This window comes from Bombyx mori, chromosome 9 (assembly GCF_030269925.1).
Source record: "Bombyx mori chromosome 9, ASM3026992v2".
NCBI lineage: Eukaryota > Metazoa > Arthropoda > Insecta > Lepidoptera > Bombycidae > Bombyx > Bombyx mori.
Window position 1 is genome coordinate 9,134,045 of NC_085115.1, and position 20,523 is coordinate 9,154,567.

General features: G+C 37.0%; 1 long non-coding RNA gene and 1 other non-coding gene across 3 annotated transcripts; both read right to left on the reverse strand.

The window, feature by feature from the left end:
• Positions 1 to 5,127: 5,127 nt before the first annotated feature.
• LOC119628903 (uncharacterized) lies at positions 5,128 to 6,663 on the reverse strand. 2 transcript variants are annotated; one of them, XR_009973837.1, is made up of 2 exons: positions 6,479 to 6,663; positions 5,128 to 5,453 (listed from the first exon to the last, which is right to left on the reverse strand). It is a non-coding gene; the product is annotated as an uncharacterized LOC119628903 (long non-coding RNA). The 2 variants fall into 2 exon arrangements; XR_005245030.2 differs by having other exon boundaries at positions 5,128 to 5,478.
• A 3,449-nt stretch (positions 6,664 to 10,112) lies between these two features.
• On the reverse strand, positions 10,113 to 10,275 carry LOC119628974 (U1 spliceosomal RNA). Its single transcript, XR_005245069.1, has one exon. It is a non-coding gene; the product is annotated as a U1 spliceosomal RNA (small nuclear RNA).
• Positions 10,276 to 20,523: the final 10,248 nt, after the last annotated feature.

Sequence of the window (20,523 nt, forward strand, 5' to 3'; positions counted from 1 at the left end):
ATATTCGCCATCTAAGCCAGTTAATATACATATTTAAATACAATACTGTTTATTCTTTTAAACACGTTGTCTCCTTGTAGACTAAAGTGCTCATGTACTAGATATAATTTTCATTGTAAATATATCTCGATGTTTGTTTGATCTTTAAATGTAGCGCGTCGTTATTAAATCCGCGGACGTTTCGAATGAAACGTGATTGTCATATTAAAATTACGAATAAAATATACGTGATTTAACGGGATACATAGTCCCTAATAAAGTAAGCTATTCTTGTCGTTGAAAAAGATTAAATACCGACAATTCTGTGATAGTTTATAACCAAGATTATTGTTTCACCTAAATTTATCACAAGAATTTTACCTTAGTTCGTTGAATTCACGCTCCTAAATTTTCAGCTACTTGGATACGTAACTTCAACGATAGTAAGAGTTTCAAATGTCTTCTTAATTTTAGACCGTCTTTTCTTAGTTTATTATTTAGAATAGTTCTATACTTAATCTAGTGAGCTACTCATTCGGTTTAAGCAAGGATAAGTACAATAATTCTGCCTATTTCTATGCTTTGAACGGCAGGAAAAACGTTGTACAGCACAATGTAAATGCGATTTTAACGACATATCTTACTAATGGAGGGTAGCGACATTGACATTGCGATATCTATGATCTTCTAAAACCATTTAACAGCCTTGTACACCATTCTCTTACTATAAAACATAATTGTATTTTTATAACTCGATATTATATTATGACACAATGATCATCATTAGTAGCGGTCTAAATTTGAAAACAATATCGTGGGAGGTCGCATGTGTCAAAGTTAACCACTCGGCCAAAACATTTTTAGTTTGTCAGAAAAGTCTTGTATCTGAAAGAAGTACTATTGACAAATTAATAGCCGAATACTATCCTATCCATCGTAGACCATGATGAAATTATTTAATTGATCAACTGTGCTCGAATTCAATTTTCCAACGAACCAAAAAAAAAACTATTACCTTATTTTAGAATTTTTGTTTTAGTGTTGTAGCAGAAAATAATCTGCGACAACTAATTAGTCGTTGATAGAGAGAAGTTTTAAACGATTACTACAAAACTTTTCGGCGTGATTTTAACGCGAACTTTGTACGGAAAACGGCATCAGATAATAGAATAGATAGCCCGGGATATCGGCATGATTCCGTGCTGGATCGAGTCCGATTATGCAAACGAGATCTAATCCGGCTTTGTAAAGGTCTCACAGTCAGACGGCGTTGTTGAAACACGTCCATTCGAGAGACACTTTATACTAGGGCCCAATCACTTCAGCGGGGCAGAAAAAAGATTAGATTTTCTCTCATTTGAACCAAAACGTGACTGGCAATGGAAATTGATAGAGAGATCGTTTCGAATTCCTGAGGTACTTCGAACTGTAGATATATATAATGTTCGTTATCCGTCTACGTGTTTTGAACGATTTATTGTATTAGAGTGATAAAATTAAGAGATCGCTGAAGCTAACGTTAGTGTGAGATTTCATAACGATGATATTGAATAATGCATCGATTTTATTTAATTCAGTAGTAAACGAAATTACCACTCATCTGGTATTTAGATACTGGGGTCTACAGATGTCACAACGTGAATCCCACCACCTACTTTGAGACATGAAGTTCGAGCTCTCAATTATATTCAACTCTCAATTATAGCTGTTTTATCTTTTTTATGTTTGAGGGACTACTGGTGGCCAAAAGGACTTTCCAGTTTCACAAAGACAGGTTGTGTTTTTTTTTATTGCCCTTGTAGGCAGACGAGCGTACGGCCCACCTGATGGTGAGTGGTTACCGTCGCCCATGGCCTTCAGCAATGCCAGGGGCAGAGCCAAGCCGCTGCCTACCGCTCAATACTCTCCACAAGCCTCTTTTGAAGAAGGACATGTCATAGCGCTCGGGAAACACCTTGGAGGGGAGCTCATTCCATAGCCGGATGGTGCGTGGCAAAAAAGACCTCTGGAAACGCACTGTCGATGAGCGCAGCGGTTCCAGATAATATGGATGAACTCTGCTCCGATGGCGGGAGGTGCGATGGTAAAAAGGAGATGAAGGGATCATCTCAAACACCCTTTTTTACTGGTGGTAGGACCACTTGTGAGTCCATGCGGGTGGGTACCACCGCCCTGCCTATTTCTGCCGTGAAGGAGTAATGCGTTTCGATTTGAAGGGCGGGGCAGCCGTTGTAACTATACTGAGACTTTAGAACTTATATCTCAAGGTGGGTGGCGCATTCACTTTGTAGATGTCTATGGGCTCCAGTAACCACTTAACACCAGGTGGGCTGTGATCTCGTCCACCAATTTAAGTAATAAAAACAAAAACTATTTCCATTCCGAATTTAATCAAATCTGTTTTTCGTGTAAAAATATTAACAGTAGAGACATCTACTTCCGTATTTATGATGTAAGTGTGAGTTAAGTATAATTGTGTGGAATAGCAATTGCAAATTATATCTAAAGTTGTAGTACACAATTCTTGTTTTTCTTGCGAAAACAAAGTTTTTCTTAAATGTCACGTCGAACTTGTTGGTAACATTTAGCGTAATTGTGTAACACCCTTCACTTCTGTTATTCATAGAATACGCGCAAGTGTATTTGGCCGAAAGCTTAGACCTTTTGCTTTGAAATTGTAATAATATTTTCATTGTATCTAGTTTTTCTTTGCCCGAAAATATTATATCGAGAGAATATTACCACTGAATATGTTTTCGTAGGTCGTTGATTGGCTTTCTTTATGTTTTTGTAGGTAACGTTGATGTCTTGTAAACAAGTCTTTTCCATTAAGAGTGCGTATAATAAAATAAGAACTTGAAGGTTTAATGTAATAGCCAAAAAAAATAATGTAATATAAAGAAGATTTGACATAAGCAATCTTAGCTAAGTTAATACGTTCAGGCATTTTGTAAGGTTATTAAAATAGGTACTAAAAATGATTATCTCTAAAGAATCTATTATTTTTATTATCATTATTATTATTTTTAATGCTTAGATGGGTGGATGAGCTCACGGCACACTTGGTGTTAAGTGACTACCGGAGCCCATAGCCCATCTACAACGTAAATGCCGGCACCCATTTCGAGACACGAGTTCTAAGGTCTCATTTTTTACAGTACACCGGCTGGCTCACCTTTCAAGGCGAAACGCATTACTGCTTCACGGCAGAAATAGACAGGGTGGTGGTACCTATCTGGGTGGATTCACAAGACATCCTACAATCAGTATTATTTAATTAAATTTTATAGGGTGATTTAATTATTTCATCTGTTTTAATTCCACCTATTTATGTTGCGTCTTGCAAAGCCTCTGCTTTGTGATTATTCGTTATCGTCTCTTATTTTAGGTGACATTCAACGCGTCACATATCGATGTGTTCAGTGTGGTGCAAATCTAATCGGATCAAGGCGTCGACCTGCGACCTCGTTACGTTTTATCATTGACCTTATGATGACCATCGATTTCCATTAATTTGTGTTCATTTAAAAAACTGTTTGTTAAACTGTATAAATCTAATCTCGAATACAATCGAATCGAACGGCCGTCTGGCGTAGTGGTAAGTGACATGGTCACTACACAAGGGGGTCGCGGGTCCGAATCCCGCTAAGGGAAGATATTTGTATGATAAATATAAATCTCTTTTCCAGGGTTATGGATGTATATTAAATATTAAAATATATGTACGTGTATAATAAAAATCTTACATTTATTTGACATTTATTTACCGTTATCTGGTACGTGTAACACAAGTTCTTTACGAACTTAGCACGGGACCAGTTAGCGTGGCGTGATTGTTATTAAATATTTATTTATTTAATCATAATTTCAATCAATTCTAACACGTTTAATAACACGTTAGTTATTTTTGTGAAATTTGTCGCTTTTGTGGTTGTTCACTTTATTATTCAAATTAAATAACCTATTTCTGAAAAGTATTCATACTTTGCACGTATTTTATTGACGATGAAATATCAAATGGTCAAATAGTCTAAATCAGATCCAAAGCATACCTTAGGCACCTAATTTGACCTGTGAGGAAACAATCTTGGGTTTTATCTACTCAAGTTTGCAATAAAAAATTATTCATTCAAAACAATAAATACTTTTGGGCGGGAACATGATGTGTCAAGTTTTGTGAATGTTTACATTTTGTTAATCTAGTATTTTATTAGGTTTGTTCGTGTGATAATAATGACCCATTAACTGTATAGAGAGTTGGATAGTTTAGAATTAGGGGAAAACGAAGCAAACTCGTTGGATATCGATTCTGAGATTTTTAAAAGTCCATTAAATTGTCAGTAAATTTTCACCATTTTACTGCCAGGTTACTATCATTACTTAGGCATTTAATTTCATATAAAATCATTCCATAACTAATATCATATCAAACGATTTCACTTCTTTCCGTTCTAAGCTTCGGCATTCGGTAAAAAAAGATTTGGCTGTATGAGTTATTTACCGGTCCAATGATGAATGAAAACAAAAAAAAATCAAAAGGAAAAATTGACAAAAACGTTGACAGACTGGAAATCGAAAACCTAACTAAACATAAAACTGACTGATCTGATAGACATGAATTGATCCATCAGTCGGCAATGTTTGATGCTACGTCGAATGTCGATAAAAGGTTTAAAATGCTGTTTAGTCTGTTTTGGCATCGTCGGACTATACGTTTTAGCTTTATCGATTAAATTATCAATATCGATTATTATTACAGTATTTTTCTATCAAGCTTATTATTAACTCTGTTTGAAGCCTGTTAACTCAATATGAATAAGACAGTGAGTATTTCACTGAGTTAACCAAGAGCAACGGATCAAAAACTTGTTTCATTAAAAAAAAATGTGGTTATTATTGCGTAAGTAAGGCATTTTCTATGCCCGTAAGGGTACTACCTACCACCCTGTCTATTTCTGCCGTTAAGCAGTAATGCGCTTTGGTTTGAAGGGTGGGGCAGCCGACTAAACTAAGACATAGAACTTACGTCTCAAGGTGGCGGTATTTAATTTGGTGATGTCTACGGACTCAGGTACACACTTAACACCGAAACGGTGAGCTCTCCCACCTATCAAAGCAATAAGAACAAAAGGTGGATAGATACAAAAATGAATGAATACAAGTATAAGTTTATTTTAAGACTTTCTCAATAGGAAATAATCTAATTAACACATATAACGAAATAAAATCTTGATTCAATAAAATCAAACAAAAAAACATCGAAAATCGTTTAAGATCGGAAATAATCGTGATCCAATAATCATAACGTTGTGGTTCGGCTACGTTCCTTTTATAAAACCTGATTTTTTTACCTGGCCTTCGCTTATTTTCGCTTATTTCGTATTATCCGACGTCCCCGAGGTACCTTAGGTATTATTAAGGTCGCGAATCACAATTGGCCTTTTCGAATAATACCCACCAATACCTGTTTTTATCTGGTTGAAAGAATTTTGGTTTGCACTACAACTTGAAAAATTTCATGGTCAATTACAGTTAAGATGCCTACACAATCTATAAGTCAGAGCTAAACAACCGACATCTGTTGTTTTGTAATTAAAGTGTTTGTTTTTATTTATTAGCATAGATGAAGAGACAAACTCATGGTTCACCTGAATGGACATCGCAAGGTAAAAGTCGAGCCACCGCATTCCACCTTGATATAAGCTCTAAGGTCTCAGTATAGTTACAACGGCTGCCCCGCCCTTCAAGCCGAAACGAATTACTGCTTAACGGCAGAAATAGGCAGGGCGGTGGTACCTACCCGTGCGGACTCACAAGAGTACCTATCACCAGTGATTACGCAAATTATAATTTTGCGGGTATTGATTTTTATTACACGATGTTATTCCTTCACCGTGGAAGTCAATCGTGAACATTTGTCAAGTACGTATTTCATTAGAAAACTTGGTATGCGCCTGGGATTCGAACACCGGTGCATCGCTAGTTATGCACGAATGCACCGGACGTCTTATCCTTTAGGCCGCGACGACTTGTATTTCTGGCATTTCTGGCTTTGGCAGGACAGGTGAGCTTATTCAGCAGGGGGGAGGTGGGAAGATTTGCCGACAGCTGGCCGAGCCCCTCCGAATGAGAATTGACTGCTCGAGGACAGTTGCTTCCCGAATGCATCTAATACCAGATCGGAATCGGTATCCGCTGAGAAGACCCGGCGAGAAAGTTTGGTGATGCTATGGACTAGGTGCAAATATGGTCTCAATTGAACTTTGCACTTCAATAATGTTAATACTACAAAAACGGAATGAGTTAATGCTTCTCAGTATTACCCACCAATAATATATTTATGGTATAATATAAAATATGTACTATCAAAAAAAGAAAGCCTGACAAAATATGCAATTTTCAATCAGTACACTATGATGATGATACGTACATATAATTGGGCCAATTAGCCGATTCAATATCTGTTTTAAGGAGAAATATGTACAAACGCGACCCTCACCTCTGCGTCAATTGGGTTTTCCTCGTATTTAATATGCAAACACGTGAACACGCAGAATGAATTTTAATACCAATCTACATAACAAGGACGATTTTCAAACATTATTACATCACCGCACACCGAAATCATGTATTAATGTATGCACATAAATTTTACAATAACGTTACATGTCAAAGGGATTTCTTTTTTCTTGAACGTTTTTTTTTTAGTAGAGACTCATAGAAGGTATTAACGCCTGTTTTGTTTGAAATCGTTTCGAATTTAGTGGAATGTATTTTCTACTTTAGAAGCATTGTGTACTAACATGGCTGTTATACTAAAATGTGTTTTTTTAGTTTCTTCTTTGAGTCTCTTTCTCAAAACTATAATTTTTAGATTAAATTATTTTAGTCGCTTTCAAAGGATAACGAGAGTACACAATAAATCGGTAATACCACGTGTATGGATGAACTGAAATGTTTTAATATTTAGCTGTCCCACTCTACGAATTGGAATGCATCATTGCCTCGCCGACATAGGTAGTTTGATGGCTATTTAATAGTTAAAAACCGTCGTATGGCTTTAATAACGCCCTACCATCAATTTCAATCTAAATGGCAAGAGCCCGGTAATACAATAAATAGTACTAGAGGTCCCGCAGTAATCGAAATTCGACTATAATTAATTGGAATTGTAAGTTTGTACACTAATAAGATTGTATTTTATACTTCTATAATCGCAAATTTCGCCAAGACTATACTATAAAAAATATTAACAAAGACAAACAATATTTAATCTATTCTCAATTTGACCAGACGTCAAGAACAAAAGTTTGACAATAAATAGTATGCATGCGTGTGTGCGTCAAATACATGGTATGTAGTGTGTGTAATGTTTTCTTTATTGATTTAATGTATCTTTTATGCATTATTTAAAAAAATATTAACATTGTGTACTTCTTCTCCTTATTCTCTATAAGTGTGGAAAATTTCATACTCCTCCGGCCGCGCAATTTTCGTAAAAAGGGATACAACGTTTTTGCTTCACGTATTAATATATAGATTTATAATACAGATAGCTATGCAAAATTTAAAATTACATCATTTCAAAGATATATTCGAGTTAATGTATACCATAATACGTGTAATATTTCACGCACATCGAATTGTCGAAGGAAAACGTTTTTTAATCAAAACACACATAAAGCGGTGCATCACCGCGTGTCACCCTTTTACGAAGAGCAATTTACTTCGTGGTAGGAAAAACTAAATCTTTACAAATTTTTCACCACGGCGGTGCGCTGGTTCTATATTTTTGGAGGTTTCTGCGGGGGTAAGTGTCACCAAAAGGTGAACAAAAAGAGGGGTAGGCTGAGGCTAGGTAATGAAAAGTAGACGTACTTACCAACCCGTTGCTGGCTTCTTGCAGGCTGCAGAATCCAAGAAACGTGACTGGTGGACGACGCGTAATGGCGGCGCTCGGCCAAATGGTTTGACAGCACTCCTCTAAATTCACGGTGTTCATAAACACGGGTATATCACTCGCGCAACGACGAGGATAATCGTCCGTAAGAGTTCGTAATAGAAAAATAGTAAAAAATATTGAGATGAAAAACAAGCGGCGTTTGTGTGTACAATGCTCGCGATGCGGTTGGCGATAGTCTCCTTTTTTTCTTCTTTTTCTTTTCTTGTTTTTGTTTATAGCTACTCATTCGATAGGTTTTATGTTTCCCGTGGAATCCAAGCTGGTTGTTGAGTATGCCTTTTGAGGTGATGGAGTCCCAGATTCGTTTGTGTAATTTGTATAATTTAGCCTTTCGTATAATTTGCCTGAAGCTGGGAGGCAGTTGATCAGGCAGTAGCTCTCGGGTTCGCTTTAAGTTTTCCAGGTTAGTATATACGTAACTAATATTAACGTGCGCTTCTTTTCACAAAGCGACGAAGATGCAGTTCCTCACAGCAGCATTTAAAATGGAGTCAGTGGAATGTGAAAAAGAACTACATAACCATATAACAAAATTTAATTGATTAATCTAAATTTGATTATAAAGTAACAGTTTTCATTAAATGTTTTTAGTATTTCCATTCCATTTACAAATGTTGCTTACTTTTAATCAAGAAAAAGCTTTGTAAGAAATTTTGACCCTGAACTTTTACGTCACGCTTTAGTACCAAATACCTAGGCATCAAAGTTGATGAAGTCGTCCCGAAAATAGGGTTTGAGTAAGTAATTTGTCAAGATTGGATCCGATAACATCGACATAAATTTGGAACATACCTATAGTTAGTAGAACATATCTTTAGTAGTTGTTTTGTGTTTCATATTTTTTATTAATATTTTATTTCTACATACAACCTAAATAGATTTAAAGCTTAACATGAGTACAGCATCAATCATTATATAATAGTGGGCGTACAAATAAATTATCCGTTTTTCTGATCGAAGTGTAAAACTAATTTCATAGCTGGATAACTTTGATACACATAAAAGCTTAAAATAATGTGGAGGTTCATTATTTGCGCTGTGGTAAACTAATTAAAATGGTAAATTAGTTAAATCATTAATAAGTCTTTCCAGCTAAATCCCGCACGCTTCCATTGAAATAAAATGGAACCGTTGATGCGTACAAAGAGGCGTGTGTGAGTATTTCACTATATAGGTACATAGATTCTAGGCCATAGTTAGGTATTTCAGTTCAACGTTTCTTCTTTTCTTTATTATCATACCTTATAATAAATACCTTTTAGAATAATCTACACATAAAAATGCCTTCTTAAACCGTCAATTATATATTATTATGTAGAATTGTACATTCTGAAGCCTTTGTCGCGTAAAGGATAAGAATAATTGAGAGATACAACAACCCTGTAGGCAGTTATTACTTTATCTAAGAAAATACACATGAATACATATAAATAAAATTGGAGTGTCTGTTTGTAATATTTAAATAATCGCTTTTTATTACATGCATAATAATATGAATATGTAATACGGTATATACACCAAAATACATTTTTTACAATTTTTGTCTGTCTGTTTGTTCCGGCTAATCTCTGGAACGGCTGGACCGATTTTGACGAGACTTTCACTGATAGGTAGCTGATGATATAAGGAGTAACTTAGCTTAGTCCACCCAACTAAGCAATAAAAAAAATAATAAAAAAACAGAGAATCTACCACCGGATCGGAATCGCGACCCATTGAGAAGAGCCGGCGAGAAATTCAGTGGGCTGATACGTTCTTCATCGTATGGGTAGGAAGCAATATTCCACCAGGACTTGCCGCGAAATACTAATGTGTTCCAGTTTTAACTGTGGGACAGCCATTACAAAACATAATTGAGACATGAACCCCATTTATTAGGTGTATTCACTTATATTCACTAGGGGCGAGGGTAATCTAAGCATGAATATTTTTCCCAAAATTTTCAGATTGCGTTGGTTGGTTACTTTTGTTTAAAAATACTTCTTTATTTTCTTACTTTTATTGCTTGTAGTGTATGCACTAATACAGATGCTGAATTATATTTTTTAAACTTGTTTTGGATATTCGATGTCTTTATTATATATTAGAATTTAGGTGTAATATTTAATCGGCCGTTGTGCCAACCATACCATAGCAATAATATGTATATAAAGAGATAATATTTAGTGAGGAGGGGACAGCGCGTACGCAGTCTCCACTGCCAAAAATTGCGCGTCCGATTTATCCACATTAGGGATAATCGCAGGGGTTAACGAATCCGTAGTGCAATGGAAACATCTCGCCCTGGGGGAACTGCCTAATTGATTACGGTGTCCCCTATGGCAGGTAAGTATGATTCAAATTTTTTTTTTCTACCTAAGCTGGTAGCCTAGAGAGGTTATTCCAGCGGAACCTTAACTAGTAGGTGAGCTCACGGGGCTCAAACCTGACGACGATGCTAACACGAACCCTAGCAAGAGTCGTGCTTCGCAGAATCTACCACCGGATCGGAAACGCGACCCACTGAGAAGATCCGGCGAGAAACTCAGTGGGCTGTGTCTGAGAGCTAATTTACTCGTCGAGCCCTTCGTCGCAAGCGACGGGTTCGACGAGAACGGTGACCGGACCGGTACTTGAAGTACCTAGAAGCACCGTTAGTGGATCAGGAGGATCCGCGATGACGTGTTTTGGGCGACGTCGACTGCTTTCCATTCTGTCCGCAGGATCGGGAATGTGATTCAATTATAATCAATCGTGGACCTGATTGAAACTATACTTATCTCGTCACCGCGATTCAATTTTGGCGTGTTTATCTGTGGACGCCATCTATTGACCATAACATAATTATATAGGGAAGGGAAGGGTTCTTAAAGATCCCATAGACACAACCCACTGAGCTTCTTATAGGATCATCTCAGTGAGTTGCGATTTCGATCCGGTGGTTCATTTTGCGAAGCACTGCTCTTGCTAGGGCTAGTGTTAGCAAATCCTCTTAGCTTGCGCCCCGTGAGCTCACCTAACAGCCAGTGCGTTGCTGGAATAGCTCTTTCGGTTACCAGCGACCGAATAAGGAAAAAAGGGGGTCTTAAAATCCCTGTACAAGATAAATTGTGTTTATGCTGTTTTTTTTTTTTTTTTTTTTTATTTAATGCTCTCAAAAATGTTATAGAGAAGCACATAATTAAATTGTAGTAACGAGTTTTATTTTAATCTAATACATTTTCCTTTATAAACCTCGGGCTCTTGAAATACCTATTATCTACTAAGTAAAAGCACTTTACAAAACAAACAAGCCTCCAGAAGTCGTTAAAGCGAAACAAATACGTGGCTTCTCGGCTGAAAATTACGTTTCGCATTCGTAAATTGAACTGTTATTGCCCAATAACAAAAAAGGAATTTCTCGCTGCTTTCTTTCATTATAATTAAAAAAAGCTTGTCTTCAGAACCAATGGTAATTAATAAGGAAAGCATGTGATTTGGTATGGGTTTAAAATATTGATTCTTAGAGATTTAATAGATTTTGTATTACAGAAAAATAGATATGAAATATATGATAGATAAGTTTTAATTAAAAAATACATACTTTTTTTAATGATGTTGTCCTTCTTACTCCTTTTGTGCTTAACTAAAAGAAATATGTGCACTACTCTGCATATTGCTATTTAAAAAAATATATCACTGCAAAAATGGTGTTTGTGTTTTAGTTATGTATTTTGATTAATGTTAATGTTAGTTATGTTATTTATTTTCGTGTATAATAAATAAAATATTTGATCATAATATGCCATTGCAGTGGATATATGGAGATATAATCCAAGAAACAAATCCCTATGTAGCATGATAATAGGACATGATCACTTCAAGAACGCGGCACGACATGAGAACCCTCTTGTTGTGGCCGCTGGAAACTACATACCCGATCCTGTAGACCGAATGGTAAACCGTCGACGTCGCCCAAAGCACGTCATTACGGATCCCCCTGATCCATTAACGGTGCTTTTAGGCACCATAAGCGACGAAGGGCTCGACGAGCGAATTAACCCCTTGACACATCCCACTGAGTTTCTCGTCGGATATTCTCAGTGGGTCGCGTTTCCGATCCGGTGGTAGATTCTGCGAAGCACTGCTCTTGCTAGGGTCAGTGTTAGCAACACTCCGGTTTGAGCCCCGTTAGTTCACCTACACACGTTAGGGTGAAGCTGAAATAGCCTCTCAAGGCTATCAGCATAGGTAGGAAAAAAAAAAAAAAGAAAAAAAAGGACATGCTGCGACCGACCGATCCCATAAAATGTATGAAAAAAGACAAGAAGAAGAAGATTTTAATGTTGTTATTTGTGGGTATGTAAATATTTGCATTCTAAAGGAGTCAGTGGTGGTCCACACGAGAGGGAACTGTATTGCGGTTAGTAAAGTCGTGTATGGGTAATGAGATCAGACTATGTTTATTAATAAAAAAAAATAAAAAAAACCATAGAATAGTTATCTATAAGAATGGACAAAATGCATACATACATATTTAGCGACAGCTACTTTTTTGGTTGTTATAAAATACATCATATACTGACGTTACAGTTTTATTTATTTATTTTTCCTACTTAAGATGATAGCCTTGAGAACCTATTTCAGCGTAACCATAGCTAGTAGGTGAGCTCACGGGGATCAAATCCGAGTGATGCTAACACTGACCCTAGAAAGAGCAGTGCTTCGTAGAATCTACCACCGGGTCGGAAACGCGACCCACTGAGAAAATTCGGCGAGAAACTCAGTAGGCTGTGTCTATGGGTTAATTTGCTCGACGAGCCCTTCGTCGCAAGCAACGGGTTCGACGAGGACGGTGACTGGGCAGTGATTAACATAGTTTTGTAAAAAATGTTCTTAATTTGGTTCCGAAAAACGGAGCTATTCAAGGAAACGATTTCAATACCCGCTGCCCAATGAACGCTATAAATAAACTTTTCCGTTAAATAAGAATTTATGAGTCCGGACACAACTTTACATAATTGAAAAAACCTTCGAGATGAAAAAAAGATTATTCTGGATAAGTCTTATAGCTGTGAAGGACGTATAATTGGCTGTCTTCGACATATTTCACATTTCATCAAATGCACATTAAATGTAATGTGTCCAGATTTGAATTTATATTTATAACTAGCTGACCCGGCAGACTTCGTAGCGCCTCAATTGGTAAATAAAAGACGTAAACTTTTGTATAAAATAAACTTAAAACAAACAAAATGAATCCGTCCGACGACACATCAAAGGAAAAACAAAATTGTTATTTTTATTTGATTCCGAGCATTTCATATTTTCATATTTTATCTTTTAAACCTTCTCTGGACATCCACAAATAATTCAAGACCAAAATTAGCCAAATCGGTCCAACCATTCTTGAGTTTTAGCGAGACTAACGAACAGCAATTAATTTATATATATATAGATATTTGATTGGTCGTCGTTAATTTTTTTCTATGTATAACATAAAATGAAAAGCACCAAACAATTCAGTAGGAGCAGCAGTAGTAGTACGAGCAGACTACAAGAATCTTGATTATTATATCACAAACTTCACTATTCCAATAAATTCACTATTCCATCGTTCAATCGCTAAGGAATGCCTCATCACTCCAGTCTGCTAGCCCTTTCGACAACTCATTATCCTTGAGAACACATACCCGCTAACAAGAGGCGTGTCCATAATTGATTAGATAGTCAGCAAAACTGCCTATTAACAATGAAACGGCTCTACCTAGCTAGCGTAAATCACCAGCCTGGCTGTTTCTTGAACGAAAGAGTAACGTTTGCGGTATGAAAGGTAGATTAGATGTTATTCCAATGCAACTTCGACAGGAATAAAGCAAGTAATAGTCAGTGGTTTGGCTCTGCCCCTGGTATTGCCTACTTTTTAAAGCAACGGTAATCACCCAATCACTAGGTGCTCTGCACCAGGTATATTCATCTTAAAAGGACCAAAAAAAAAAATTTGGGCGGGCTGCCATGTTGTTACTATCGGTACCGGTATCCGTAGACCCAGTACAGCAGACAAGAGAAGAGCCGTGAGATCGTTTGTTAGTATTCTTTACGACTACTTTAAAAGTTCATGAACTTTACCGCAAGATTTTAAGTTGGTACGCGAACCTATAAACATTTCAACGGGATTGCCGCTACCTGCCTTGAAAAGTTTATTTTTTTATTTAATAATCTATGGAAAATATTCTAATTCGTACAGATAAATTCTTTATAACATATTGCTAACATGTACATGAATGTCACTCAAGTAAATCGTCTAAGACGGAATGTGTACGTGCTTTGAAGCGGCACATCAATCAACCCCTTGTTACTAATTTGATGGAAGGAAAACGCGGCGCTTTAGATGTCTAGCTTTGTGAAGATAATCGTACACATTTGTATTGGTTAAGGCTAATATTCTGAGTTTGTCTTCAACTGTGTTTGATACGAGTAATGGTGGCAGTGAACTCTGTACAAATTCTTGGAAAAATACATTAAGCTGTTATGGTTAAATTTCTCAAGATTTTCCGTACAAAAAATACGATTATTTTTTCATCGAAAACCGATTACGTCGTTAGTCATTGGTACGCCGAGAGTATCTGAAAATGTTTGTCTTAATAAACTACGCCATCACTAACAAAAGCTTTACAGACATAAATAATCAATCACACTCGATTTATTGTCGACTTTATTAAGGAAAATTGTTTCTTTTGAAACTAAAAGTGAGAAGAAAGTAAGTGAATAATTATTAATAATCACTACATAGTATAAAACAAAGTCGCTTTCTCTGTGCCTATATCTGTCTGTCCCTATGTATGCTTAAATCTTTAAAACTACGCAACGGATTTTGATGCGGTATTTTTTAATAGATAGAGTGATTGAAGAGGAAGGTTTATATGTATAATAATATCCATTAAATAGTGGAGAATTCAATAATAAATTACAATTTCCGAAGCGAAGCGAGGGCGGGTCGTTAGTTAATAATAATTAAGGAACAATGAGATATCCCATAATTTTGATTTGTTTGAATTTTTTTTCCTACCTATGCTGATAGCCTTGAGATGCTATGTCAGCTTCGCCCTAACGTGTAGGTGAGTTCACGGGACTCAAACCGGAGTGTTGCTAACACTGGCCCTAGCAAGAGTAGTGCTTTGTAGAATCTACCACCGGATCGGAAACGCGACCCACTGAGAAGATCCGGGGAGAACCTCAGTGGGCTGTGTCTGTGGGTTGTTTTGAGAAACTCGTTTACAGAATAAAAAGGGTCGCATAGCAACAGCGGGATAGAGAAAGCAAAACAGCGCTGTTGCAACAAGATGAAAAGCAACAATATTTCGCAAATGAGTTAACCGAAGCGTTATCAAAGTCAGCGGTGTCAAGTTATTGGGGTCACGGTGGACGGACAGAACCGAATAATAATTTAATTGAACAAGTGTGTCAATCGTCCCTTAATTTATTACTATCGTATTATCAGAGAAACGGCACACGCGTACCTATCGACTTGTTTTTGTCACCTAATTCACACACGCGCGCGCCCTATCGGGTTCGTGTTATGTGTTATCGCAACATTTTTAAGGTTTTTTTTTCAGTTACCCGTTCATTATTTAGAAGAAAGAGACGGAATATGACAAACGAATAAATGCAGAGTGTATGAGAATAAAATAAGCGTCTAATTTATCGGGCGCCACTTGTGTCAGCTATTTTAGAAATATCTCGTACGTTATCAGTTCAAACATAAACGACCGAATAACAACAACAACAACACATTAGGGATGAGACCATTATTAATTATCTAAACAGAATTATTTAATAATCATTATAAATCAATAATAATCATAATTTCGTGCTTAAAGAAATGTTTATTGTTCAATTATCGGTAAATATTTTAATGTCTAGTGAAATATAGTGTTTGTGATGTTTTTATTTTATATGTATGGATACATGTTAACAAAGAAAAATAATGGACATTTTTATTGCCATAAAACGCATAAATAAGCCTATGGCCAAATCGATCATAAGTGGTTGTTATTATAACTCTTAAGACTTGTAAATACCATAGGCTTATCCCAATTTACTTTTAAAAGCCTAGACTGAAGATGAACGTAAGACTTTGAGAAATAGGAGTATATTCTAAAGCTCAAGTGTACGTATTATAAATGGTCTCTGCAAAGGAACCATGGTTGAACGCTCTGGTTTCAGATACATGGCTTTGGCCAGTGATACGCTAAAAATCCAGCCATCTACTTCATTTAGAGACTATCGAATACAAAGAATAGAAGTCTTTCCATAGACCCAAAGACCCAGAGCTCCATAGACCCAGATAAGTTCCAAGCCGTTCACGAAACTAGGATTGTTGACAATCTATGGTAAACAGACCTTTTTTTTAATAGATCCAAGTGATGTTAATAAACCGCGCGAGACCGAACCTAAGATCGAGTCTTTGATCAGACGTGTACAGCTATTCCTTTATGTAGTTCCTCTGTATCATCATCATCAGCCTGCGGCAGTCCACTGCTGGACATAGGCCTCCCCCAAAGCTCGCGACTGAACCCGATCTTCGGTTCTACGCATCCATTTACTGCCAGCTGTCTTGCGCAGGTCGTCGCTCCATCTAGCAGGAGGACGTCCTACACTACGTTTGCCGGTTCGCAGTCTCCACTCCAGAACACGTCTACCCCAACGGTTATCGGTTCTGCGACATATGTGACCAGCCCACTGCCACTTCAGCTTACTGACTCTGCGAGTTATATCGATCACCTTGGTTTTTGCCCGAATGACTTCATTACGTATTCGGTCTCGCAATGACAAACCTCTGTACAGTTTTAAAAAATATATATATTTTTTATTGCCTTTGTAGTCAGACAAGCATACGGCCCACCTGATGGTAAGTGGTCACCGTCGCTCATGGACGTCAGCAATGCCAGGGGCAGAGCCAAGCCGCTGCCTACCATAAAGTACTCTCCCCAAGCCTCGTTTGAAGAAGGACATGTCATAGCGCTCGGAAAACACCGTGGAGGGGAGTTCATTTCAAAATATTAATTGTGCTTGAAAAATCATCGTCATCACACCAGATCACAGACGTTGAAACCTGTTTTTGAGCTGCTGCGCCGATAAGGCAATAAATTGGAGTTGCATCCTTCATCAGCTCATCACACAGAACAAAAAGACGTGAATGCAATTATGCGCATTCTGGATTCTTTTTGTTCTCTCACGCGAAGTGAATGACGTTTGGTAGCTGTCTTAAAGCGCACATAGTACTTTATCAGAAATACTGGTGATATGCATTAGTTCATGGTAAGAGGCTGTGAGGGCTTACTTGTGTACTTGTTCTCGACTGACTTCCACGGTGAAGGAATAACATCGTGTAATAAAAATCAAATCCGCAAAATTATAATTTGCGTAATTACTGGTGGTAGGACCTCTTGTGCGTCCGCACGGGTAGGTACCACCACCCTGCCTACTTCTGCCGTAAAGCAGTAATGCGTTTCGGTTTGTAGGGTGGGACAGCCGTTGTAACTATACTGGGACCTCAGAACTTATATCTCAAGGTGGGTGGCGCATTTATGTTATAGATGTCTATGGGCTCCAGTAACCGCTTAACACCAGGTGGGCTGTGAGCTCGTCCACCCATCTAAGGAATAAAAAAAAACTGATAAGAATTAACAATAACGCCGAATGTAATTTTATTACTGCAATCACAGTCTGTAGCAAAGAATCTGAATATTTTAAAGTTTTCAATTGGTAATGAACAGAAACATGTACCTCTAAATTGAAAAGTATACCCAACAAAGACTGAATTTACTTATTCGAGACGGATACTCGCCGTAAAACAAAACATAAACGAAACGAAGTACAAATTATTCATTGGAGATAATGGCGAAAGCTTCGAATTAACATTTAATCTACTTCACGGAGTCCGCACGTAAAGCGATCGATTTTCGATGCTTAATTCGTGTAGTCCAGGGGCTCCCAAACTTATTTTGTCTACTGCCCACTTCGAGAATAAATTCTTTTTTACCGCCCCCATTTTTTCACCTAGTATTCCATCCACTATAGCAAGAGCTCAGTCGGTGTCTAAGAGTCGTTCAAGATGAAATTATAAATCGCCTCCCAAGCCTCACAACGCCCTCATTTTTTTTCTGTGTCTCTTACCGCTCCCCTTTAGGCCTGCAGCGCCCACAAGGGGGCATTATCGCCCACTTTGAGAAAGGCTGATGTAGTCTGTTAAAAACTATAAATAATTATCGTTTAAATTGTCGCCTTCGTATTTTTCTTCGGCTAACAAAACGTTGCAACACACTTAACACATCCTTATTCGAATGTAGGACATAGCATAATTGGACACTGCGATCGGTCGTCTGGTAAACAGTGACCTGTGACCGGTCATTATTATTAGCTTACAAATGTAGCGTGACTTCCTGGCGCATATCTCTCGACGCGTATCAGCGCGTGTTGCTATGTGCACGAAAACTGTATTCAGAAATAAATAGTTGGACTATAATAAATACGATGTATATATAATTTTTTTTTTTTAATACAAACACCCAAGTAATTAATTAAAAAAGCCTTGAATTATCAATAAAAATAATATTAAGCAAAATATTTTGTATTCATTTCCTTGTCTTGAATCATTGTATTGTATTTTAAATATGTTATTATTATTATTATTTGGTCAACGTCACTCAAGAACATCGGAAATGATAGGGGAGAAGCCAAGGCGCTAATAAATAAACAAAAAAAAAGTTGTGTGGTGTCGTGGGACACCGGATAGGAACGAAGTTCCTTATAATAAAAAAAAAATTAATTTTAAGTTCTATTCGAGGTATAAAGAAAATAATTATTCGGGTACACATTTTTATTATGATTTTTTATTGATAAAATAAAATTAATCGCAAGGCTCAACCACTCTGCAGTACAATGGAGCAGTCTCGCCCTGGGGAAACCGCCTGCATGATCACGGTATCCCCTACGCCAGGTAAGTATGATTTAGCAAGAGAAATACGAGAACGTCTATCAACTGTGTAACATGACGTCACCGCGATTCAGGAATTGTTGAATTTACGTGCAGCGACATCTGTTGATAACAAGCTAAATAGAAAAAATCTTACGTTACGGACGTTTTTTCCCGGTTAGGGTACCCCTCTGCATCGTCCCTTATGGAATTTCGTTCCAAAAAACATATATTTGTTGATGTAATTTAAAGTTTGCACAATGCTAATATTTTTTTAAAATAATGCATAAAAGATACATTAAATCAATAAAGAAAACATTACACACACTACATACCATGTATTTGACGCACACACGCATGCATACTATTTATTGTCAAACTTTTGTTCTTGACGTCTGTTGTCAAATTGAGAATAGATTAAATATTGTTTGTCTTTGTTAATATTTTTTATAGTGTAGTCTTGGAGAAATTTGTGATTATAGAAGTATAAAATACAATCATGATAGTGTACAAACTTACAATTCCAATTAATTATAGTCGAATTTCGACTACTGCGGGACCTCTAGTAACAATAATTTGAACAAAAATAATAGCTATACTTCGGGCCTTTTAGATAAATTCATTTTGGTTTAAATATCGTGCATTCTTCATGTTTGTTTTGATTAGTAAATGTTCAATTCTCTGGAAAATACCACTAGACACGAAGAACGATTAGCCGATATGTATAATCAGCGCATTCAACAATTAACTTTATGTATTCAGTAAATTAAACATGTACATTTAAATGGAAATCAATTACATAATTACGGTAAAGTGAAGCCTTTTTAACCAAGCTTTTATGATTTGTATTTTTCATTTAAAAAAAACAATACAAAACGTAACATATTTAAAATAGAATTTAAACTATTTATAATAAAATATTGTGGTGCATATTGTTCGTAGTGGGGCGTATTTTAAATGCATCCTACTCATTTCTGTTGGGCGGGTGAAACTGCGAAACAATACTATATAGACACCGACCTCATGTCTCAAGCGGGTGACGGGATTCTCGTTATGATGACTGTGGGCTACGATCAACAATTAACACTAGGAAGGCGGTGATTTGGTTCCAGTCTTCCAGTATTTAACACTAATTCCCTAAAGTCACTTAGAATGTTGCACAAAGTTCGCTAGTACGAGCTAATCCTTCAAAAGTAGTACAGTTCGCAACTTTACAGTCGCAATAATAGATATCAAAGCAAAACCGAGAAAGTTATCGCAGATTGGATCCTCTGTAACTAAGATCTCCTTGCACCGGTCAGGTACAGGTTTCAGCTAACTTTAAGCAAGTTCTTATTTGTTATCAAGACTGGTATTGATCTTTATAAACCAATCACTCGGCAACCAACCCTGCCTATTTCTGCCGTGAAGCGGTAATGCGTTTCGGTTTGAAGGATAGGGCAGACGTAACTATACTGAGACCTTAGAAGTTATATCTTAAGGTGGGTGGCGCATTTACGTTGTAGATGTCTATGGGCTCCAGTAACCACTTAACACCAGGTGGGCTGTGCGCTTGTCCACCAATCTAAGCAATAAAAAAAACCCCACCATAATTGGTTTTTTTAATGACTTTCTTGGCAGATGAGCATACGCCTCACCTGATGGT